Source organism: Lepus europaeus, chromosome 6 (genome assembly GCF_033115175.1).
Source record: "Lepus europaeus isolate LE1 chromosome 6, mLepTim1.pri, whole genome shotgun sequence".
NCBI classification, from domain to species: Eukaryota; Metazoa; Chordata; class Mammalia; order Lagomorpha; family Leporidae; genus Lepus; species Lepus europaeus.
Window position 1 is genome coordinate 12,927,715 of NC_084832.1, and position 22,803 is coordinate 12,950,517.

The 22,803-nt window shown below is 50.0% G+C and overlaps 1 protein-coding gene and 1 long non-coding RNA gene across 10 annotated transcripts in view; one reads left to right on the forward strand and one right to left on the reverse strand.

Moving 5' to 3' along the window:
• The window catches only part of LOC133761571 (uncharacterized), a 130,556-nt gene extending 113,803 nt beyond the window's left edge, over positions 1-16,753 (forward strand). The window contains exons 2-3 of the long non-coding RNA XR_009866185.1: positions 15,593-15,742; positions 16,373-16,753. This is a non-coding gene — a long non-coding RNA (uncharacterized LOC133761571). The remainder of the gene's footprint in view (positions 1-15,592; positions 15,743-16,372) is intronic.
• The window catches only part of CLYBL (citramalyl-CoA lyase), a 242,216-nt gene that overhangs the window by 69,394 nt on the left and 150,019 nt on the right, over positions 1-22,803 (reverse strand). The gene's annotated exons all lie outside the window — the stretch shown is intronic.

Genomic DNA, 22,803 nt, shown 5'->3' on the forward strand with positions numbered 1-22,803 from the left:
AGAGTGATTTTTTTTTTACCTTGTTATCATTGTCATATTCTTTAAAAATTGTTTTACTTATCTGGGGGTGGGGTAGTGAGAGAGCATGCTCATGCCACTGGTTTACTCCCCAAATACCCCCAGTGGTGAAGACTAGGTTGAGGCTGACACTGGGACCCACACACAGAATCCAGATCTCCCACATGGGTGGCAGGGACCCAAGTACTTCAGTCTTCGCTGCTGCCTCCCAGGGTTTGCAGTAGCAGGAAGCTGAGTCATGAGATAGACGAGGGTATGAAACCAGGCACTTGTATATGGGATGTGGGCATCTTAATGGGTGCCTTAACCACTAGGCCAAATGCTCACCCCTCAGTGCTATATTCTTGTTTGTGCAGATTTTAAAGATACGGCACAAACAAAAACAATGGGTGCCAATAGTAGCGTGAGCATTTAGGAACATAACCCTCTCACCCCTGCCTCCTGGGGGATCCTCAGAGCTCAGCTGGCCACTGTGCTGAGTCACTTTAAGGCACTGGTATCTTATCACCTGATGATGCAATCTGTCCTTTGGCCTGTGCCCTCATGCACAGGTGTCAGTTCCTCATCCTGCTGCCTGTGCGAGCTACAGCATCACTGGGACAACAGGCAGAGGCAGTGGAAAAAGATCAATGGTCTGCTTTAGGGACGTTGGGATTCTCAGCACCAGCCACTGGGTGCAAACGTGCAACTTCACGGGAGTGAATCTTCATGGGTATGCCGGCTCACTTCATGTGTCGATTTGACTGGGCTAAGGGGTACACAGATAGCTAGTAAATATTATTTCCACATGTGTCTGTGAGGCTGTTTTGAGAGGAGATTAGCATTTGAAGCAGTGGGCTGAGTTAAAAAAAAAAAAAAAACTGTCCTCACCAATGTGGGCAGGTGCCATCCAACATGCTGCAGGCCCAACAGGACAAAAAGGTGACGAGAACGGCAAAGGCAAATCCTCTCTCCCGCTCCTTGAGCTCAGACCACCCACCATTGTCTCCTGCCTGCAGGCATCAGAGCTCTGGGTTCTCGGGCCTCAGGCTTAGGGACTTAGACCATAGCCCTGCAGGTTCTCAGAATCTGTGTGCATGCTTTCCTGGCTCCCCAGTGCGCACACAGCAGATGCTGGAACTTTCCAACCTCCTCTAACTGCATAAGCTAATTCCCATAATGCTCTATTGTAAATCTATACATATCCTACTGACTCTGTTTCTCTAGGGAACCCCGACTAGTTCTTTGCTTCTCCTGTATTCCCTCCCTCTCTCTTTCCTCCTCTCTCTCTCTCTCTATGTGTGTGTGTATGTGTCTATATCCTCCTTTCCTCTATCCATCCATCTTTATAAACACACACACACACACACACAGCATTAGCTCTGCTATCTTGCTTTGGATAGTTGGTAACAGAGGGCCCATTACATTTCTTTTTAAATAATGCCTGAGAAACACAAGTAGAACTCACTAATCAGAAATCCCTCGTAGAGAATTGTTTTGTTTTGATAAGTTGCATTTCCTCAAAGCAGCATCTCACACTTGAGTTAGACAATTACGATGCATCTGCTTGATGGAATATTAAGCAGTCACTAACGTGTATAATTAAGAGGACTGTGGCAATGAGGAAAAATGCTTGTAGTGTGTTAAGTGAGAAGGAGCTAAACATAAAATTACAGCGAAACTGCTCCTGCCACGAAGGGAACGTGCACAGGGAAGGCCTGCAAAAGAACAGGGAACAAGCACAGCGCTGTATACACACCACAGTTCAATCTCAAGTGGATTACCAGAGCTTTGTAGAAAGCAAATCCCACCTGACGGCCTCAGAAACTGAAGAGGTTAAAACAACTTCCTGACACATTTCAGCCACAGCACTGGGAGCTGCTGTAGCGGAGAAATCCCACAATTACAGGGGCTTAACAGAACAGGCCTGCCTGCTCGTGTGCGTCTCACGCCTGGCTCTAGAGAGTGTGTGTGTCCTGCTCCACCCAGTCTTCGGGGACCCAGGCTGCCAGTGGCTCTGGCATCTAGTCCACAGCTCCCAAGGTCTCTCTGACTATTGACAAGCAGCCCAGGGATGAAGAAAGAACACAGAAAGTGAAACGCTTTCATGAGCAAGGACTAGAAGTCACCTATGTCCCTTCTGCTCCCAATGTCCTGGCCACAACATAACCTCAGGGCAATACACGCCTGCTGAGGAGGCTGGGAGGAAGACAAGGTAGGGTTTGGTGACCAGTGAGCTGATCGCTGCCACTTCAGTTTTCACACCTGACCAGAAGTGGGGCCAGAATTGGAATTCAGATTTTTCAGCTTCAGCCTAATGCTAACATTTCTTCTTTCACACACACATACTCACATGCATGCACGTATGCTCTCACACATGCACACAAAGATAAAGACATCATTTGTGTGTTAAAACCTAAACAGAAGAGAGCTGTTTTGTATCTGAAGAGCCCAATATACAATCTGTCATTCTTCTTTGGAAACAAGGTCACAACACCTGGAAAGGAAACAGTTAGCAGGGATGAGTCCAGGTTGTGGATCAGCAAAATTTGGCTTGGAGCTGACTGGGCTGGGAAGGAATGAGCAAATGCCTACGTAATACCTGGCCCTTCCGCCTATTTCCTGTGTAACTCACATCTTTGCCTGGCAGCATCCGTTATTCACTGGGACAAGGAGAACAAAGTACTACCTGTGGCATGCACTTGAGACCCCCAAACACTGCTCATGAAATCCCAGCCAGAAGGCACCAGGAAGAACTTGGCATGTTACTGTCTCTGTGGCCTGTCTTCATCCATTTTGGCTGTGACTTCAAAAATGCCATAGATGCGGTGGTTTCTAAATAGCAGAAATGTGTTTCAGTCTTGGAGGCTGGGAAATTCAAGATCCAAATCCTGGCAGGAGTGGTATCTGGTAAGGACTCACTGTTCTGGCTCACAGAAGGGGATGAGGAAGCTTGCTGGAGCCTTTTTTAAAAAAAAAAAACACACTTCACAGGGCTGGCGCTGTGGCACAGCAGGTAAAGCTGCCACCTGCAGTGCTGGCATCCCATATGGGTGCTGGTTCGAGTCCTGGCTGCTCCACTTCTGATCCAGCTCTCTGCTATGGCCTGGGAAAGCAGAAGATGGTGCAAGTCCTTGGGCCCTTGCACCCACATGGGAGACCCAGAAGAAGCTCTTGGCTCCTGGCTTTGGATCAGCCCAGCTCTGGCCGTTGCGGCCATCTGGGGAGTGAACCAGTCGATGGAAGACCTCTCTTTCTCTTTCTCTGCCTCTGCCTCCCTGCCTTTCAAATAAATAAATAAATCTTAAAAAAAAAAAAAAAAACCCTCCACTTCTTTTTCCCTTTCTCTCCCTCCCTCTTTCTTTCTTTCAAAGACATAGTGACACAGAGAGATGAAAGACACAGACAGACACAGAAAAAGAGAGAGAGAGATCTTCCATCTGCCTGTTCACTCTCCCAAATGCCTGCAACAGTCAGGGCTGGGCCAGGCCAAACCCAAGAGCCAGTAACTCCAACCAGATCTCCCACGCGGGTGGCAGGGACCCAGGTACGTGGGCCATCACCTACTGCTTTCCCAGGTGCCTGAGCAGGGAGCTGACTCAACAGCTGGGCAGTTTAACCCACTGTGCCACAGCGCTGGCCCTGGGGTCTTTGTACAAGGGCAGGCACGGATCACATTCACGAGGATTCTGGCCCCAGATACCATCCATCACATGGGGGATTAGATTTCAATACCTGAACTTTGGTTGGGGGAGGACACAGAGAGTTCAGAGCACAGCAGGGTCTGTTTTACCTGGCACCTGTGCAGCTTGGTGAGTCCTAAGACACTTGCCTATTTTCAGAGCAACAAAAGGCACACCTGCCGGCGGCCATTTCCGAGCAGACACATTCTAAGCAGCACATTCAGAGAGCAGCCCGGAGGGACTTCAGCATCCTGAAGACAGCAATCTCTCCCAAGTTTGGCATTTTCATGTCAGACATCCTCATTTGGGGAACAAGACCATTCACATCAGAACTCATCACCAGATCATGGCAGTCTTTGTCGAGAAAATTGCTATTTTTTTTATTTCTTTGTCTATTTTATATTTCTTTGTCACCTGGCAAGGCTATACAATGTGACGTCTTGAAAGTTTGGGCCCTTTGTAGATACTCAGTTAATCATTGTGAGACTAATTTTTACCCCACGTGGTTTGACAAGCACTCAAAGACTGGAACAAGCACAGCTAAGTGCTGCTACGCAGCCGGGCTGCCTTGCCCTGGCGAGTCTTCTCTGAACTCCATGGGTCTACCCAGCCCCTACACCACCCAGCTCACGTGGGCCATCACACACGCCAGTCCCGCAGCCCAGGCATAGGTAGGAACACGAGAGCTACATCTTGCTGCCGGCAGGGTCTCAGTTCCTTCCCAGGACCACGAATCCTAACCTGCCCTTCTTGGGAATGTGACCACCCAGAGTGTTCCACGAGTTGGCCCCAACCGTCCAGTGAGTGGTGGGGTCCGCAGTGCCTTTTCCACAGGCACAGTGGGATGATCCACGTGGGGTTTGCTACGCTGGAGGCTGCTCAAGGTATCTGTGCGTTAGGAGGCCCATCCTGGCTTACTCTCTCCCTACTTCTTATTTTGGTGTTCAAGGCGAAATGTTACCTTAAAAAAATTTGTTACATTATGATGCCAAAATATTACCTTTGAGATAAAGAAAATTCCAGAAGGCTTGGCTCCTAAACTCTGAGTTCGGGCTCTGTTTCCAAATATACGACCTTGAGTAAGTTCCCTGCGTTTCCAAGGGGTTTTCCAGCCCTGGAACCCATTCCTGCAGTCACCCACAGTAGCTATACCACGGTTGGGGGGGTAGGTATGAAGCTGGGAATGATGATACAGAGACTGGCGTCAGAAATCTTCAGGGTGGGGCTGACGCTATGGCACGGTGGGTAAAGCCGCCACTTACGACGCCAGCATCCCACGTGGTGCCAGTTCATGTCCTAGCTGATCTACTTCCCATCAAACTCCCTATTAATGCAGCTGGGAAAAGCAGAAGATGGTTCAAGTGTTTGGGTCCCTGCCACCCACATGGGAGACCCAGATGAAGCTCCTGTCTCCTGGCTTCCGACTGGCCTAGCCCCAGCCATTACAGCCATCTGAAGAATGAACCAGCGGATGAAAGATCTCTTTTTCTCTTCCTCTCTCTAACTTTGACTTTCAAATAAATAAATAAATCTTTTTTTAAAAAAAAGAAAGTAAACATTCAGAAAGAAAACAGCCTTTTCCAAAAATATTATTATCATTATTATTATTATTATTATTATTATTTGACAGGCAGAGTTAGATAGTGAGAGAGACAGAGAGAAAGGTCTTCCTTCCATTGGTTCACCCCCCAAATGGCTGTTACGGTCAGCGCGCTGCGCCGATCCAAAGCCAGGAGCCAGGTGCTTCTCCTGGTCTCCCACGTGGGTGTAGGGCCCAAACACTTGGGCCATCCTCCACTGCCCTCCCGGGCCACAGCAGAGAGCTGGCCTGGAAGAGGATCAACCGGGACAGAATCCAGCGCCCCGACCGCGACTAGAACCCGGGGTGCCAGCGCCACTGGCGGAGGATTAGCCTAGTGAGCCACGGTGCCGGCCCAAAATTATTATTTTAATAACTACCTTCAACACAGTTAGTATAGAAAAGTTAAGGGTAGAAGGAATTATCTTCTGTTCAGTTAAAACCAAACAAACCAAGCCTGATTGGGACACTTCCCAGTGGAAAGACAGCCCCAAGGTAGGTCTAGCGTAGATGAATGAGACCAAAAATCCCAAATATTTCTGCAAAATACAGTAGAAATAATGGAGAGGTCCTGGCAGTTTGAGAAGGAAGGGGAGAGGGAGTTACAGCCCAGAAGGGTGGTGGGACCTTGGTCTGTAGGAATGGCCTGTGCTGTGCCTCCCAGAGGATGGAAGACAGCCGCGTGGTGATGTCTGGTTTCTGGGTAAGATTCTGCCGGGCACTGAGTTTGCATTTGACATGCATATTTGGTTTCACCCTCCTGCTCACTCTGGGTGACATGCCTGTCATTAGGTGTCTTGCTGGAGCCAGATACCCAGTCAGCAGCAGGGGCAGAGCCCAAACCTGGGTCCCAAGTCCCGAGTCCCAAGTCCATCATGTTAGTCACCAGAGCATACTGTCCCCGTTAACACTGCAGATTGTCATAGCAGGTTATCGAGCAGAAATTATTGGTGCTTTACTAATTAAGGGCAATGAAAGCATCCCAGAGATGCAAAGCACTAAATAAATACTAGTATTATTGTCCTTACACTTGACCACTGGCAGTTGAAGACAGAGCTCTCCTCTAAGATAGAGGCGTGACAAGCCAGCAACGGTTCATTAATGTCAGACGCAAATGACAAGGTTAAATACACATGGTTTGCATTCCACAGGATATTTTGAGAATCATGTTCTCAGGCATGGCACCCCCGGGAAGGTCAAAATCACTGGCAAATCCAGAAAAATTATGGCCATAACGCTTCATTGTCTCCCCTGGGACAATAAGAAAAGTGGTGTTCCATTTGGGCGCAGAATTTTACAGCAGAAATCGTGGTGCCTCGACCACTCCTGATTCAAAAAGAAATTATAGCCTTTCACTCTCCTAGCAGGATGTAACTAAGGTTTAGATGAGTGAACAGATGCATGCAAAAATCAGCCACGCGCGTAGAAAACATTCATTCTCGCAATCTGGTAAATCTGCTAGGTATGCATGAAACGGAGCCAAATCGATTTCAGCAGAATGCGGTGTCACAGCCTTGGCACAACGGGGACCCTCTCTGGCCCCACTCGTCACCAGGGCTGCTACCATCCAGGCAGCCGGGCAGCCCCAGGACCTCTGTGCAGTTGCCTGATGGTGGCATGAGTCACCGGACCCCAGGGGAGGGGCTGGTGTTATTTCCATGCCCAGCAAGGGTCCGAAGCACGTTACTTGGTTCTTCCTTTTCCCACTTCATAGGGTAAAAGAGGCCTCTTCTGAGCATTTTCTACCTGGTCCCTAACCACTCTCCAAAGTAGTTCATGGACCCACAATTTGAACACCGAAGTGTTGTGTTGCAATCATTCTGTCTGCTTCTTCCATCAGATGGGTGAAATCCAGGGAGGAGAAAGTCTTACCCAAGGCCACATCAGCCAGTAACAATGACCCTGGCACCTTCTGGTTCCCAAATCAATGCTTTTTCACTCCATGCTGTTTCCCTTGAACTCTGTGCTCAGACTATATAAAAGGGAATCCCTGCAACTCCATCACCCAAACATCTATGTGTCCATCAAGTAAATGTCTGTAGTGCAAAGAATCTTCTTGAGATTTCTTGTTTTTCTGCTGGACCATGAGTCCTCCAACCTGCAGCAATTAAGTTTATAACCTCTCTATTAGAAAACCTTAGAGACAGGGCTGGCGCTGTGGCATAGTGGGTAAAGCTGCCACCTGCAGTGCTGGCTTCCCATATGGACACTGGTTCGAGTCCCGGCTGTTTCACTTCTGATCCAGCTCTCTGCTATGGTCTGGAAAAGCAGTAGAAGATGGCCCAAGTCCTTGGGCCCCTGCACCCATGTGGGAGACTCAGAAAAAGTTCCTGGCTCCCAGCTTCGGATAGGCCCAGCTCCAGCCATTGCACCCATTTGGGGAGTGAACCAGTGGATGGAAGACATCTCTCTCTCTCTCTCTGTAACTATTTCAAGTAAAATAAATAAATCTTTAAAAAAAGAAAAGAAAACCTTAGAGACAAATGTGGTTGGGGACTATGAAGCACTTAGATTTTATCTAGATGGTCTATTTTATGCTCTCCCTCCTCGAAACCTGGAAGGGAATGTGGGAACAGTCAGAAAAAAGGGGGATGAAGTTGATAAATGGTCTCCTATCAGTTTAGATGAGGTTGAGTGAGCTGGCTGCAGGCTTACAATAAAATCTTTGGTTTTCGGAGCTTTCTGGGTTTTGGAATTATGGGTAAAGGACGGTAGATCAAGCCACCATCTTCACACAAGAGGCCTATGGGCCAGTTGGATTGTATCTCTTCATCAATGAAAAGAGTGGTTTCCACTGGGATCGTCAAGACTTCTGTTTGCTTCCCTGTACATTTCAGATGCGCCAGCTGCCTCTCAGTCATACCCCAGATAACAAAATGGCACGGCCCCCGGGGAATGGGGGTGCAGAAGCTGAGTGCCTTGTCTGTTTTGTGGATGCTTCATAAACGAGATCCCACCAGGAGCACCAGAGGGGCAGACTGCTTTAGGGGCAGCTGGTGGGGGGCTGGGGGAGGGTCATGTGGAATCGGCAATGGCACCTGTGCTCCTGGGTGTCAAGAAACACAGAGCGGAGAGCACTTGCCACCAGGTCCCCGATGGGCAGCTGTATTTCTGGGCTTCCTCCGGCTCCAACCGCGTCTCAGCTTCTTCCTTCTCATCAGATGGGCAGGTTTCCAGAGCTGTCAGGTTTTCTTCTGCCCAAGTTAACATGGACATTGATTTTGGAGGAAGGGAAGCCCTTCCTCCCATTGCTGTTCTTGCCTCGCTCCTGGCTGAGCCACGCCAGCGCCATGGCATTGTCCGGTTTGATTAGTACTGCCTGGCTGAGGCCTCCCTTCCCAGGTGGCCCCTGTGGTTTCCAGCCCCTGTCCACTTGGCACATGGACGTGCATTTCTGGCCTCCCAGGGAGAGCCTGCTTACCTGGATAATGGGCACTTGACCCCCTGGTTGCTGAAGTGGGCTTCTGTACCACAGCGGGGCTCACGTCTGTCTGTATTGTTTGCTGCACTGTCATGAGGAGGGCGTCCATGGCCGTGACCTTGCTCAGCTGGCTCTGGGATTGACTGAAATGTGGTCACCTTAGGGGATCTCACGGGCCTGAGTGTGGGGATCTGCGAGTGGCACGAGACGGGTGGCTGCACGGCAGAGGAGGCCCCGAGCACTCTCAAAACTGGGACCTGGCCTGTGGCAAGTGTCTGATCTGGCACCGAGCAGAACGGCAGGCACCTGTTTCTGGGAAGGATTGCCCCACAAGGCAGCAGGATGGGATTTTACTCACAAGACTGGAAAGGTCTTGGTGAAAGGACCCATTGCTGCCCTCTGGGGCAGCCAGACTGGGCACGCTTAGAGAAGGGCACTGTGTCTCTGTGGTCACCGCCTTTCCTGGTCACCCTTCCTCTCTTCACTGAGCGTCCCGGCAGCCTGCACGCTGCCTCCCCATACACCCTCGCCCAGCTTGGGCCTGGTCTCCCTCCACTGAATGATATTCTGTATCCGCTTATCTCTGATGCTTCCCTGACCCTCAGAACACATCTAAAACCCTCAATGTGTGCCTGGGTGTGTGTCATCTCACCCCTGCCTGCCTTTCCAGCCTCAGTTTACACATCCCCAGGCTCTGGGTACTCCAGCCAAGCTGCCTTTCTCAAAATTCCTTGACAGGACCAAGTTCCTTTGTGCCCCCTGGGCCTCTGCACATACTCCCCCTCTACCCAGAGACTTCCTCTCTGTTCTTCCCTTCCCTCTGAGGTACCCACACTTGGCCTTGTTAATGCCCGTCCGTCTTTCAGATTCACGTTCAAATGTCATTTCCACGGGGACTCCTTGTCCCTGGCCTGGAGTCCTGTTTTACACTCTCACCATCTCCCACATTTGTCTCCCCATCACGTAGGACAATTCCCACCTCTACGCTTATTTCAGCAGCTGTTGGGCTCTTGTCCGTCTCACCTGGTGTGAGTTCTGTGAGAAGACAGCTTGTGCATGCTTTTCCCACCAGGGTCGCCTCCAGGGAGTAGCCTTGGGTGGCCTGAGAATGGTCCCTGTGTGCTCAGTCGACGAGTCACTGAGTAGAATCATCCACGTAGCTGGTATGACACGTCACCTGCAGGTCTGCTCCTCCACACTCTGATGTCACTGTGATACGCAGCAGAAATTCCCGCTCGCTGGCAGAAAAGGGCAGGAGTTACTCTGGAGAGTGTTCAGTTCACTGGTGCAGATGAGGGAGCTAAGGTCCCCACTCCCTGGGGACAAGTCTGCTTGGTGGCGTCACCAGCTCCCGTGGTTCTCCTGCCGCTGATGGCATCCTGGCAAGTCTACCCGAGTTTTCGTGTTGGCCAAGAGGAACCTGTCACACTGGTGATAATGTCAGCAAACTCCAAGGCTGCCAAGGAGAGCAGCGAGCAAGGGCCAAGATGAAGCCGGCACAGCCTTCAGCACACAGGCGCTGGGGATAATCTCCTCACCAGAGGTGCCAGCCGTCACACCCTCGATGGTAGGGCATAACTGCTGAAAACAGCTAGTCACTAACAGCATGACAGCCAAGGGCCCACAGTTGGGATCCGTGCCTCCACGAGGGGAAGGTGCCGGAGGAGCAGCTCCTGCCTTGCAGAAGGAGAACTTCTTCCCCCAGCGGCCACAAGAGACTTTGGGCACCTTCTCTTTGCTTGTGGCCAAGCTTGAAATCTGAATGTCTTTGTCCATTGGACATCGGAGCTGTGACCTGAAATGCAGTGTGGTGGGGGATGGTCTTCCACGTGACACTGGCCATTCATGGAAGGGAGTCTCTCACAAGGAGCAGTTTGCTTCCAGGAGAGCTGAGGGTGGATGTGGCCTGAATACCCACTGTGTAGGCCCTCCTGAAGAGACTTCCCACAGGAAGACTGATATGAGCAGTGCTCCTCACCCTTTCTGTGTTACATTGTACTTATTGCAGTCGTATTTAGGGTCGTTCATTAAGATCTGTGTTGTGACTCGGAACTGCAGCAATGGGGCCAGAACTGGCCCACAACAAGGAGGTGACGTTCTCCTTGTGCATCAGTGCAAATGGGATAAGCTGCCCTCCACAATCCCATAGGAACACTAGCTCTGGGGCAGCCAAAACGGAGTGCCTGTATATCCTTCCACGTGTGCTACCGCTGGGCATCCAGTAACACAAGCATAGACAGCAACGTGTTACATTGGCCAGCTTTTTGTTACTTCAACTCAGACACATGAGAGGAGCTTCTTGGGAAGGAAAATGTCTATTTCAGCTCCAGATCGGCGGCCCCCTGAGCCTGGCCTCTGGTGGTGGACTGGCAACATCCGAGCGAACAGTCAGAGCTAAGCAGGAAACCGAGGGAGAGGCTAAGCTGAACTCAATGAACCAGCCCTCTCAGGAGAATTCCCTTCTCAGGGCACGCCCCCGCTGATCTCAAGACATCCTCTTACAATCAGATGGAATCTCTACCCTCAACCCATCATCAACACGCGACTTCAGGGTTTAAGCACCTGCACAGGCTTGAGGAGCCACGTCCTGCTCCACCCGTGACAGATGGGGTGAGGGCGCTTAGTCCAGTCTGTCACACCCAGTGCCCTGATCACACCCGTGGGGGACAAGCCCCTGTGCTCCGATCTCTGATCCCAGCAACCATGCAGTGGTGAGACTTAACGCAATGGGAGATTTAGAGGACAATGAGGAGGAAGAGGAGGGGGAGGAGGGGAAAGAGGAGGAGGAGCAGGAGGAGGAGGAGGAGGAGGAAGAGGTGAAAGTGGAGGAAGAGGAGGAGGCAGCGGCAGCAGCGCCAGCGGTGGTGGCAGGCAGGCAGGTAAACCAGGTAAACCACAGGGAAGGTATCTCGTTTTTACTGCGCACACTCTACGTGCTGTAGTGGTTCAGATACATGAGTTCATTTAATTTTCGCAGGAATAAAATGAGGTGGGTATTACAACTGTTTGGTGTTGAAGATCAGAAATCTGAGGCTTAATGAAATCAAATATAATTTGTCGAGGTAGTAGCAAGGTGGGGAGTGCATCCACTTTGGCTTTGGTGTCTTGGGTTCTAATCACTCTGCATACAGCTCAAGCCACCCAATAGAGAGTGGGACAGAGTGTTAAGAGACAAAAAATGCCTGTAGAAACTATTGCTCAACACAGAAAAATGATACAATTAACATTTTTAAAAATTAAAGCAGTAATATGATTTTCTATTCACTAAATAGTAAAACAAAGTGATACTTAATGAGGAGATATTGGTATGTCCAATACTACTGCTGAAAACATACTATCAACCTTGAAAGATAATTTTCCATATATCTCAGACAATATATAATAACAGGCAGAAAAATGTGTCTACCTACTGATCGGGTAATCCCAGTCCTCCAGATGTGTTCTAAAGAAATAAATCTAAGAAGAAAAATGCTATACACATGAAACTTTTGTTGCTAAAATTAGAAAAGTTGGAGTTATATCGTAATTATAATATAAACTTATAATGAAAAACTGGAGATAATCCCACAGTAGGGGAGTGGTTAACTGGATCAAAGTCATTTGATGGACATTAAGTATCTGTTAAAATCCTAAAGACAAAGATTTTTGAAGCAACTTAGAAAGTAGAATTAAAGTTACAACAATGCAACCATGTAAAAATTACAACTGTAAAGGAATAAAGACCGGGAAAAGACAGGGAAGCACTGGTGTGAATTTCCTGAGTGATGGCTAGATTCAGAATTTCTTCCCATTTAAAGATATTCTTTATTATTGTTAAAAGCAGTAAAAATTAAAACTTTCCAGTACCTGACAAGACTTGTCCAGAAAAACAAGGGCACCTGCTGGGTTGTTTTGATGATTAAATAAGTTAATGGATGCAGAAGCACCTAGAAATAATCCCAGCAGGCACTCAACAGCATCCCCACTGTGGCCTGCCCCCCCCCCCCCAGCTTTTCTATCCTGAGGTTACAGGATCAACACTGGCCCTGCAGCTGGGGTGGAAATGTCCCAACTGTACCTCTGTCTTGCTAAGCAAGTGTTTCCATCACATTTTGCGATTTTTACCCATGACTGCCAGAGCTCACATTCTCATTCTTTCATCAAAATTCACTAGTTCTTGGGGTGGGTGTCTGGCCCAGCAGTTAAGATTAATTTGGGACACCTACATCCCACAGCTGAGGGCCTGGGTTTGAGCACCGGCTTCTTCGCTTCCTCTCCAGCTTCCTGCTGTTGTGTACCCTGAGTGGCAGCAGGTGATGGCACATGTACTTGGGTCCCCATCACCCATGTGGGAAACCTAGATTGAGTTCTAGGCTCCCGGCTTTAGCTTAGTCCAGTCTTGACTGTTAAGGTCATTTAGGGAGTGAATCGGCAAATGGAAAATCTCTTTGTGTGTGTCCAATCTCTGTGTCTCTGCCTTTAAAATAAAATGGAAACAAATAAAAAATTACTTGTTCTTTTCTCATTAATACCATGGGGAAATAAAAAGTTTATGGAAAAATGGAATTTAAAGATAATACAGGAGCCTGCACTGTTAAGATGCCACTCACAACACTGGCATCCCATGTCAGAGTGCTGGTCTGAGTCCTGGCTGCTCCACTTCTGTTCCAGATTCCTACTAACATGCCTGGGAAGACAGTGGATGATGCTCCACATAATTGGGTCCCTGCTACCCATTTGGGTAGAATTGGAGTTCCTGGTGTTTCTGGCTCCTGGCTTTGACATGGCCCATACCTGGCTGATACAGTCATTTGGGGAATAAACCAATACATGGAAAATAGTCTGTCTCTCTCTCTCTCTCTCTATCTCTCTATCTCTCTCTATCTCTGTTACTGTGCCTTTCAAGCCTTTCAAATAAATATTTTTTGCAAAGATATGAACATTTTCCAGGAGTTATTTTTGAAGTCCCATTCTACATGGTTTAAAAAGCATATGGTGGGGCCAGCATTGTGGCATAGTGGGTAAAACGACTGCCTGTGATACCAACATCCCATATGGGTAGTGGTTCAACACCTGGCTGCTCCGCTTCCCGTCCAGCTCCCTACTCCCTGGGAAGGCAGTAGAAGGTGGCCCAAGTCCATGGAGATCTGGAAGAAGCTCCTGACTCCTGGCTTCAATCTGGCCCAACACTAGCTGGTGCGTGCACACTCTCTCTCTCGCGCGCTCTTACTCTTTCTCTCTCTCTCTCTTTCTTTCTCCCTCTCTCTGTGTAACTCTGACTTTCAAATAAATCAATCTTTTTTTAAAAAAAAAAAAGCATATGATATTAACAGTTTAGTAGTTCCTCAAAAAACATACATACAATTTTCCATATGATCCAGCAATTTCACTTCTAGGTATGCATCTAAAAGAAATGAGAATCAGGACTTGAACAGATTCGTGGCCACTCATGTCCACGGCAGCACCCTTCAGAGTAGCCAAAAGGTGGAAGCGACCCAAAGTGCCCCCACAGATCAGCAGAACATGCATAACCCATCAATAACATACACAACCCACAGACCGCTGTGTACTAAAGAAAGTCTGACACATGCAACAGTGTGGATGAACACTAAAGGCCATAATGCTAGAGGAAATGCGTCAGTCGCAAAAGGACAAGTATTGCATAATTCCACTTCCACGAGGGCCCTAGAATGGAGATAACAAGTAGACTGGTGGTTACCATGGCTGAGGGAGGGGGATCGGAGCTTGTGTTTAATGAGGACAGAGTTTCCATATGGGATGAGGAAAACATTCTGGAGATGGATGGTGGTGACAGTTGCACAATAATGTGAATGGACTTAATTCCAGCAAACCGTACACTTAAAATATTAAAATGGGTATTTCATGTTATGCATATTTTACCATGATTTTTAAAAAGCATATGGTATTAATATGGTATCCCTCTTCCCAGTTAATGTATTAATAACTTACCAAGCACTACACTGACATCCTACCAAGTACCTTCTGGTGGCAACACCTTAGGTAAAAGATAAGGAAAAGAGAACATTTCAGGTCTCATCGGAGGCCAGGCAGAAAGACTGTGGGGCAGGCCATCTCTCTATTGCCCCAAAGCTACATTGAGGTGGCACAAATCCCCTTCTCTGCCAGCACGTTCAGCGTGGGTCGCTGGGGAGCATGGAGAGACCGAGGCAAAGGGGCAGGCTGGAGGATGGGGTGGGGTGGTGGTCGCGGTGGCAGCAGGCAAAGAAGTCAAAAGGGGATGAACACAGGAAAGTCAGGAAAACAGCAACAGCAGCATAACCAACAAAGCACCTCTCTAAATACAAAGAACAGGGGCCAGCGTTGTGGCTGAATGGGCCAAGCTGCGCCTTGTAACACCTGCATTCCGTATCAGAGTGCTACTTCAAGTCCTAGCTGCTCTGCTTCCAACCTAGCACTTGGGGAAGCAGCGGAAGATGGCCCACATGCTTGGGCCCCTGCCATCCAGGTGGGAGACCCAGAAGGAGCTCCTGGTTGCTGGATTTAGCCTGGCCTAGCTCTGGCTATTAGGGCCATTTGAGGAGTAAACTAGCAGTTGGAAGATATTCCCTCTCTCTCTCTTTTGCTCTGCCTTTCAAACAAATAAATATATATTTTTTACAAAATCCAAAGAACAAGAGGCTGTTGAAGAAGAGTTCAGTGTCAAACCCAGATCTTTGTCAGAGTCCTTGGGGTCATTTGGCCCCAAGTTCTTGGCAGGGCACTTTCTGATGGATGGCTACTGAGAGTCAAGGCCTGTGCTTTGCTGGTGGGGCCATTTATGTACCACCAAGTCTTCCACAGCTGTGAGTTCATCAGTGACTGGGCTCTGTCCTCACTTAGCACTCTGAAGCAGCAGAGAACAATTCCACTCCATTCCCTTTGAAGTCTTCTCTGGCTTTGTCTTTTCCTCAGGATGAACAACGTCTTGGCATCTACACCTGTTCCTCATCCTCTACTCCATGCCTTCGATGCGGTCTGACCAGCCCTCCTACCTGCCTTTAGCTGGACACTGCTCTCCAACGAGGGCTGCTGTGGAACTCCACTGTGGTCGTGACTGTGAAGGTCAGTCTGACTCCTAGAATAGATTGTTAACCAGTTGGCCATTTGCGTGCAAAGGCCCGGGAAGTTGATTAAGTCAACCCACTGGGGCCCCCAAGATCAATATGTGCCCTACCTCCTAAGTAAGAAACAAGTAACATTTGTTGATAATTTATTGTGTTTTAGGTACTCTGGTAGGTGTTTTACATACATACTTTCATTTAATTCAAACGTCAATCCCACTTGATTCTTAGGTTCTCTACTATACATACTGGAAAAGTCAGGGCTAAGTTCACACTGAAAAAAGCAAGAAATTCAAAAAAGCAAGAAATATCTGACACTGAAACCCATAAGTTTTCCACAGTACTTCCATTTCTGCTAGGACACATCAGGCTGCAAAGACTGGAAAACCTAATTCAGACTGCCGTAATTACACATTAAGGACATTTATATGGCAACACCCAGCAGTGGGTTAGCGAAGCCAGCAGTTCAACAATGTTGTCAAGGATGCTTGTTCATTCTCCATCCAGTTTGCCGCCCACAATGTTGCCTTTGTTCTAAGCAGACTGTCCTTAGTACTGTTGGTGGCAACTTGCCCCTGTGTCACTGTTAGCAAAGGAAAAAGACCAATTCGCCATGGTTTTCGTGTAACAGGAAGGAAACTCGTCTTAAAAGCCATCAGCAAGCCACTGCACGTATCTCATTGGTGTTGAAAACTAGCTGCCGTCAAGGACGACTGAGCTGCCCTCCGTTGGCCCAGTCACAAACAGCCTTTGAGTTGGGATGGCAGTGTCTGGTGCCTGGTTGCAGAGGACTGGGCTAGAGACTGAGAATCTACCACTTGCAGGGTCTTAGTCCACCTGTACAGGATGGACTGGGTCCCAGGAAAGGTAAGTGCGCCGCTCGCCTGTTCCCCAGCCTCCTGATCCCGGAAACAATCAGACGTAGCAGGGAGCCAAGTCTAGCAAGGACTCATTTACTTCGTGCATAACAGAACCTTTTATAGCCCAAAACTGCAGTCATTGGGGCAGGGCTAAGGACCAACCAATCACTTAAAAGATCACTTTACAGGGATTTCTATAGGACTAGCCATATGTCTATACACTCGTTACTAGTTTTGTGACCTCCCCTGATGTTGCGCAGCCAATTAGCTTTTGAGTTCCGCCCATCTTACTTCCCCTGGGCGCATCTTCTTTGCCCTTTTGCAGGACCCGCTGGAGAGGAGGCCACCGGCATTATCGTCTGCAGCCTGGGCCCTCTCCATCTGGTTCCCAACAGTCCTCTTTCTGGGGGGAGGGGAGCTGTGGCGGCCCCGCGAGCTGCTCCAGGATCCACTCCCCCTCCTCGCGGGACAGCAGCTTGTTCATGGCCGGCCCTGGGCACAGCTGCATCATGGCGGCAGCCGTGCACACACTCCAGCCCACAGTCCCGCTCCTCCAGTGCCTGCAGGCTGTAGATGAAGTCCTCCTGCAGGCGTTGCTGCCGGTCCTGCGCCTCCTGGAGCTAGGCACGCTCCATGTTGATCCCTTGGTGTCGCCTGGCCTGGGGGCCGGAGCCGCCACCGCTGCGCACCCCACAGGGTTGCTGTCCGCCATGGCAGTGGCCGGGGCCACGTGCGTGCGCGCCGGGTCCCTCCCTGCGCTGCCATCCCCGGGACACCCGCCGGCTGGCTCCGCGGGCCCTGGCTCGGGTTAGTTCGCAGGCTCGGCTCTGTGCAGCTCGGGTGGGGGCACCCGGGGGCAGCTGCGCATGCGGAGCCCTGGGGCCTGGCCTGGCCGCGCCATGGCCGCGCTCATGCCCCGCACACCACCACCACCAGTATGCTCCTCCTACCCCCCTGATAGCAACAGAGTGACACAGTGTTGAGTGCGGGCCGCCGAGAACCCACCTCTGCCTTTGTGGAGCGTCCAGTTCGCTGTGAAAGACCAGCACTGTACAAGGATTAGTGGTGCGATACAAGCTACAGAGGGAGTGTCCACAGAGCACACGCAGAATGTAAAGCGGAGGAGATAACCGAGTCTGAGGCGTGCTGGAAGGCACCTGCAAATGACGCTTCCAACAAGACCTGCCCACACTGCAAGGGGAAGGGCACACGTGAAGCCCAGAGCAGAGAGGGAATTACACAGCTCTCACACGCCACACCACGTCACGCCACACCACGCCACACCACGCCAGTCCTCAGGATCCATGGAGCCAGCCAGAGACCATTCATCCAGTCATCCATGCACACATTTCACAAACAGCCACCTGTAGCTGGGGAGAACACGTGGCGCTCACGGGTGAAAGGGACTTCCTGAAGAAATGACTAGTCTGTGAATGAGTCAAGCCTCACTTTTCTCATTAGCTATGGTGCCGTGTATTTGAACTTCCATGGAGTCTGGATCTCCACAAGAGGTGAATTTCAAATCAGACATGGTACATTCTGCGCTCTCTAAAGCACGAATTAAGTTCAGCAAAAACAATTTTATAAAAAGTTGGAAATTAGGGCTGGTGCTGTGGCACAGTGCAGCACAGTAGGTTAAGCCTCTACCTGCAGTGCCGGCATTCCACACGGGCACCAGGTGCACGTCCCGGCTGCTCCACTTCTGATCCAGCTCCCTGCTAATGTGCTTGGGAAAGTGCTGGAAGATGGCCCAGTGCTTGGGCCCCTGCACCCACATGGGAGACCAGGAAGAAGTTCCTGGCTCCCGGCTTTGGATTAGCCCAGCTACTGCCATTGTGGCTGTTTGGGGAATGAACCAGCACATGGAAGACTTCTCTGTCTCTCCCTCTGTCTGTAACTCTGCCTCCCAAATAAATACATCAATATTTAAAAAAATATTTAAAAGTTGGGAATTACTAAGTTAAAATGAAGTTTTATGATAGCTATAGACTACAAATATCTCCCCTGCTTCAAGTTCTGTAGAAATGCTATTTCCCAGTGTGATGGTGATAGGAGGTTAAAACCCCAGGAGGTAATTAGGCCAGGAGAGTGGAGCCCACAGGAATGGAGCTAGTGAGTGACTTTATAAGAAGACAAGAGAGCCAAGAGCCCCTGCAAACCAGGAAGCGAGCCCTCACCAGGAAGTGGCCAGCAACTTGATCTTGGGCTTCCCAGCCTCCAAGATGGTGAGAACTAAGTTCATTGCCTAAGCCCCTAACGTTTGGTATTTTGTTACAGCAGCCCAGATAGACTGAAACAAAGATAAGAGCTCTCAATGACTGGTGATCTCTCAGGAAGTGTTTCTATGAATCACCCATCAGCTTCTGATTTCAAACCTCCACATACTCAGAGAATGATAGCACCAGTGAGCATGTCAAATGAATGAGAAAAGGCACAATTTGCTATGTGAAGCACATAAATTCCATTTTTTCCTAAGAAATATTCTATCAGGGTAGCACTACATTTTACTTGACGGGGAATTTTGCTACTACTTTCTTGACCAAACCTTTCAGCTCTTTCCCAATCAATAATCAGGTGAAGCACTGAGGCTGATCAAACACTCCAACTGTTTGCTGAAATGGCCGTGGAAGAACGCCTTAGCACAGCGAGGCTCTTGCCAGGAGGATGGCTAATTTTTAATTTAGTTCTGTGGTAAAAGCTGCACTTCCACATACACACGTACCCAGTGCATTGTGAGTATTTGACAAATATCAAAGTAATAAGAACGGGCAAGGGGAAACATTAAGCTTGCATTTAAAGGTCTTTAATAACCGTTCCTCACAGCGTGAGGCCGGCAGCTTAGAGGCTGGGCGCCTGCGGCCTCCAGCAGCGGCCTCCAGCAGCGCGGCGGGCGCGCGGGGCCCTGGCCGGGCTGCCGGCGGGCCCAGGCCCAGGGCAGTGGCGACTGCTCTTTGAGCCTCCGCCTTTGCTCCCGCCCGCCCTCCCTCAGGGCTGCAGCTCCTAATGGGCCCGTGAAGCCTGTTCTGAGCAGGGGCTCTGAGGAACCCGGACTATCAATTAGGCGCTTCTGAAGCGAATGGGGCAGGGGAGCGAACAGCTCCCACCAGCGGAAGCCCAAGGGGCCGCTGTGGCTGGGAGCAATCTCGGGCAGGGTGCTCCCCTCAGCCGTGGTGGCTCAGGGAGCGCTCCCGGGCAGGGTGCTCCCCTCAGCTGGGCAGGGTGCTCCCCTCAGCCGGGCAGGGTGCTCCCCTCAGCTGGGCAGGGTGCTTCCCTCAGCCAGTCAGGGTGCTTCCCTCAGCCGCCACCTTGGCCGGGGGAGCGCTCCCAGGCAGGGTGCTCCCCTCAGCTGGGCAGGGTGCTTCCCTCAGCCAGTCAGGGTACTTCCCTCAGCCGGGCAGGGTGCTCCCCTCAGCCGTGGTGGCTCAGGGAGCGCTCCCAGGCAGGGTGCTCCCCTCAGCCGGGCAGGGTGCTTCCCTCAGCCGCCACCTTGGCCGGGGGAGTGCTCCCGGGCAGGGTGCTCCTCTCTGCCGGGCAGGGTGCTCCCCTCAGCTGGGCAGGGTGCTTCCCTCAGCCAGTCAGGGTGCTTCCCTCAGCCGGGCAGGGTGCTCCCCTCAGCCGCCACCTTGGCTCAGGGAGCGCTCCCGGGCAGGGTGCTCCCCTCAGCCGGGCAGGGTGCTCCCCTCAGCCGCCACCTTGGCTCGGGGAGCGCTCCCGGGCAGGGTGCTCCCCTCAGCCGGGCAGGGTGCTCCCCTCAGCCGTGGTGGCTCAGGGAGCGCTCCCAGGCAAGGTGCTTCTCTCAGCTGGGCAGGGTGCTCCCCTCAGCCGCCACCTTGGCTCAGGGAGCGCTCCCAGGCAGGGTGCTCCCCTCAGCTGGGCAGGGTGCTCCCCTCAGCCGCCACCTTGGCTCAGGGAGCACTCCCGGGCCGCCGTTCTCGCCACCTCGGTCCTCACTTCCCTGAGGCTTCATTTTCGCCTCCCAGAACACACCAGGCTCCTCCGGCGGGCGCTGGCGGCCGCAGCAGTGCCGGGGCCTTTTCCTTGCTGCTGAAGTACAGCCAGCAAAGCCTCGCGCGCCATTTCTCACCCAGAAGTCTCAGACTCACGCCTTGGATGGGCTGACGTCACTCGGCCCAGTTTGAGCCAATCACGGTTGCCAACAGAATGCAGCTCAGTGATTGGTTAGCTCTGGGCTCCCACACACCCCCGGGGCAGAAGCCACAACCAGGTCACGTGGGCTTAGCCTGCACGTAGAGGAAGAAATGGACGATTTGCACAAACACCTTATGCGGGAACACAAATCCTTGAAAGTTTCCTGTAACCAAGGGGTAGCCCGCCGTACGCTTCCACGTTCTCTGGGGCGTGGATCTCTCACGGGGCACACGCGGACACCCTGCCTCTTCTCCCACATGAGCACACACACGACACGTCTGCCTCCTGGGCAGCCAGTGCGGCTCTGACTGATGTCCACGTAATTAGCCACCTTGGACACGGGACGGGTGTGCACGGATTATCTACCTCGACACCCACGTGACTGATCCCCGGGTGATTATCTGCCATGAAGACACACCCTTCCCTGCTTCCAATGCAATTACCTTCCTCCGAGAGATGCACTCGACGCCACGTGATGGCCTGCTCCAGATACACACGTGATTGATGCCCGTGCAATTATCCAACACAATGATATGCCAGTGACTGATCCCCGTGTCATTATCTGCTAAGATGATACCCGTGCAAATGAAAATTGGCAAGTCCTGCCAGCTCTAATAATAACCCTCACCAGCAAGAGAAACCAATTTCTCAGACTTAAGGTTCTTATTTAAACATAAAAGGGCCACCCATACATTGTTAAAGATGGCTGTACGAATAAATCAGTATATGTGTGTGTACTACTATGTGCACATACACATACACATTAACACATACATGCGTTTATGAGTACAAAAAGAGAGAGGACAGAGCTCCATCTTTCCAAAGTATTTAAAACAAAATTTGAAACAGGGCTTTAATGATTAAATAAATGTCAAAGGCTTTTCTAGCTGTAAAATCCTAAAACTCCAAGGTCTAATAATAACTGAAAAAGTATTACTGATTCCATAGTCAGTAGTAGACATTCACTCATGCATCCGTTTGTGGCTTTGCTCGCAGACATGGGTCCCTCGTGACTTTCTGACCTTTGATGAGCATAGAAGGAAACTCGAAAAAAGGAATTAGTGGTGCGAAGAACGACGCCCAACTGAAGGCGAGATACTGACATATAAATCAGCAAGGCACAGCTGCCAACACCACGACATGGGCAGGGATGCCGAGCAGGCCCTGTGCAGCTTTGCGTCTCGGCCCTCACCGCCCTTCTTCCTAAAAGGAAACAGTGACTGAGTCATAGCGTGTTTGGCCATTTATCCTGCTCCCTTTCCCAATTCTGTTCTCACATTTGCGAAAAGCATGGAATATCCCCATAGAATTTGATGATTTTCTTTGTTATTGTAAAAAAATGCTAATCCATGAAGAGTCCCTTCCTGGGTAATGTTAATTCAGCTGCCTGTTTTATAATAGGATTATGTTTTCCAGGATTTAAAGATCCCACTTGTTAACTACCAAATAGACTTCTACAACAGCTATAAAATCTAATTTAATCCCTACTGGCATTAACAAAATAGCAGAGGTACAATTTACGTCTTACTACACTTAATACTCCACAACCTCCAGTAAATATATAACATTTCTTTTGAAGTTATAAAAGGAAACCGTTCGGTGGGATAACTGGGGTCTCGTGGGTGCAATCATGCAGTATCTTTAAGGCAGAACAAATGTTGTTTACATATGGTAAGGATTATGGGGAAAGTTTGTTTAAATAGATTAATGCATGTTTACATGTATTTATGCTTTTTACATCATGCAAATGCAAGTTAATCTTCACTTTTTTCATTTGAAAATAATTATAGGGGAGGCAACTATTGGGTCTGTTACCTTTTAGGTGAAGAACTTAATTAAGTTGGAATATATTTCAGAACAGAACATTACCCACAACTCAGGGTAGAAGGCTGATAGGATATTTCCCTTACAGAAGGAAAAGGCACCTTTGCAGGAGGTGGCTAAGATGATGAAAGGGAAGGAGCCCCGGATGATGCCATGGACCAGAGACAGTGGTGAACAGATTCCCTTTTGTCTTGAAGTCTCTGTTCCTGTATCACTCTCCCTTTGAAAA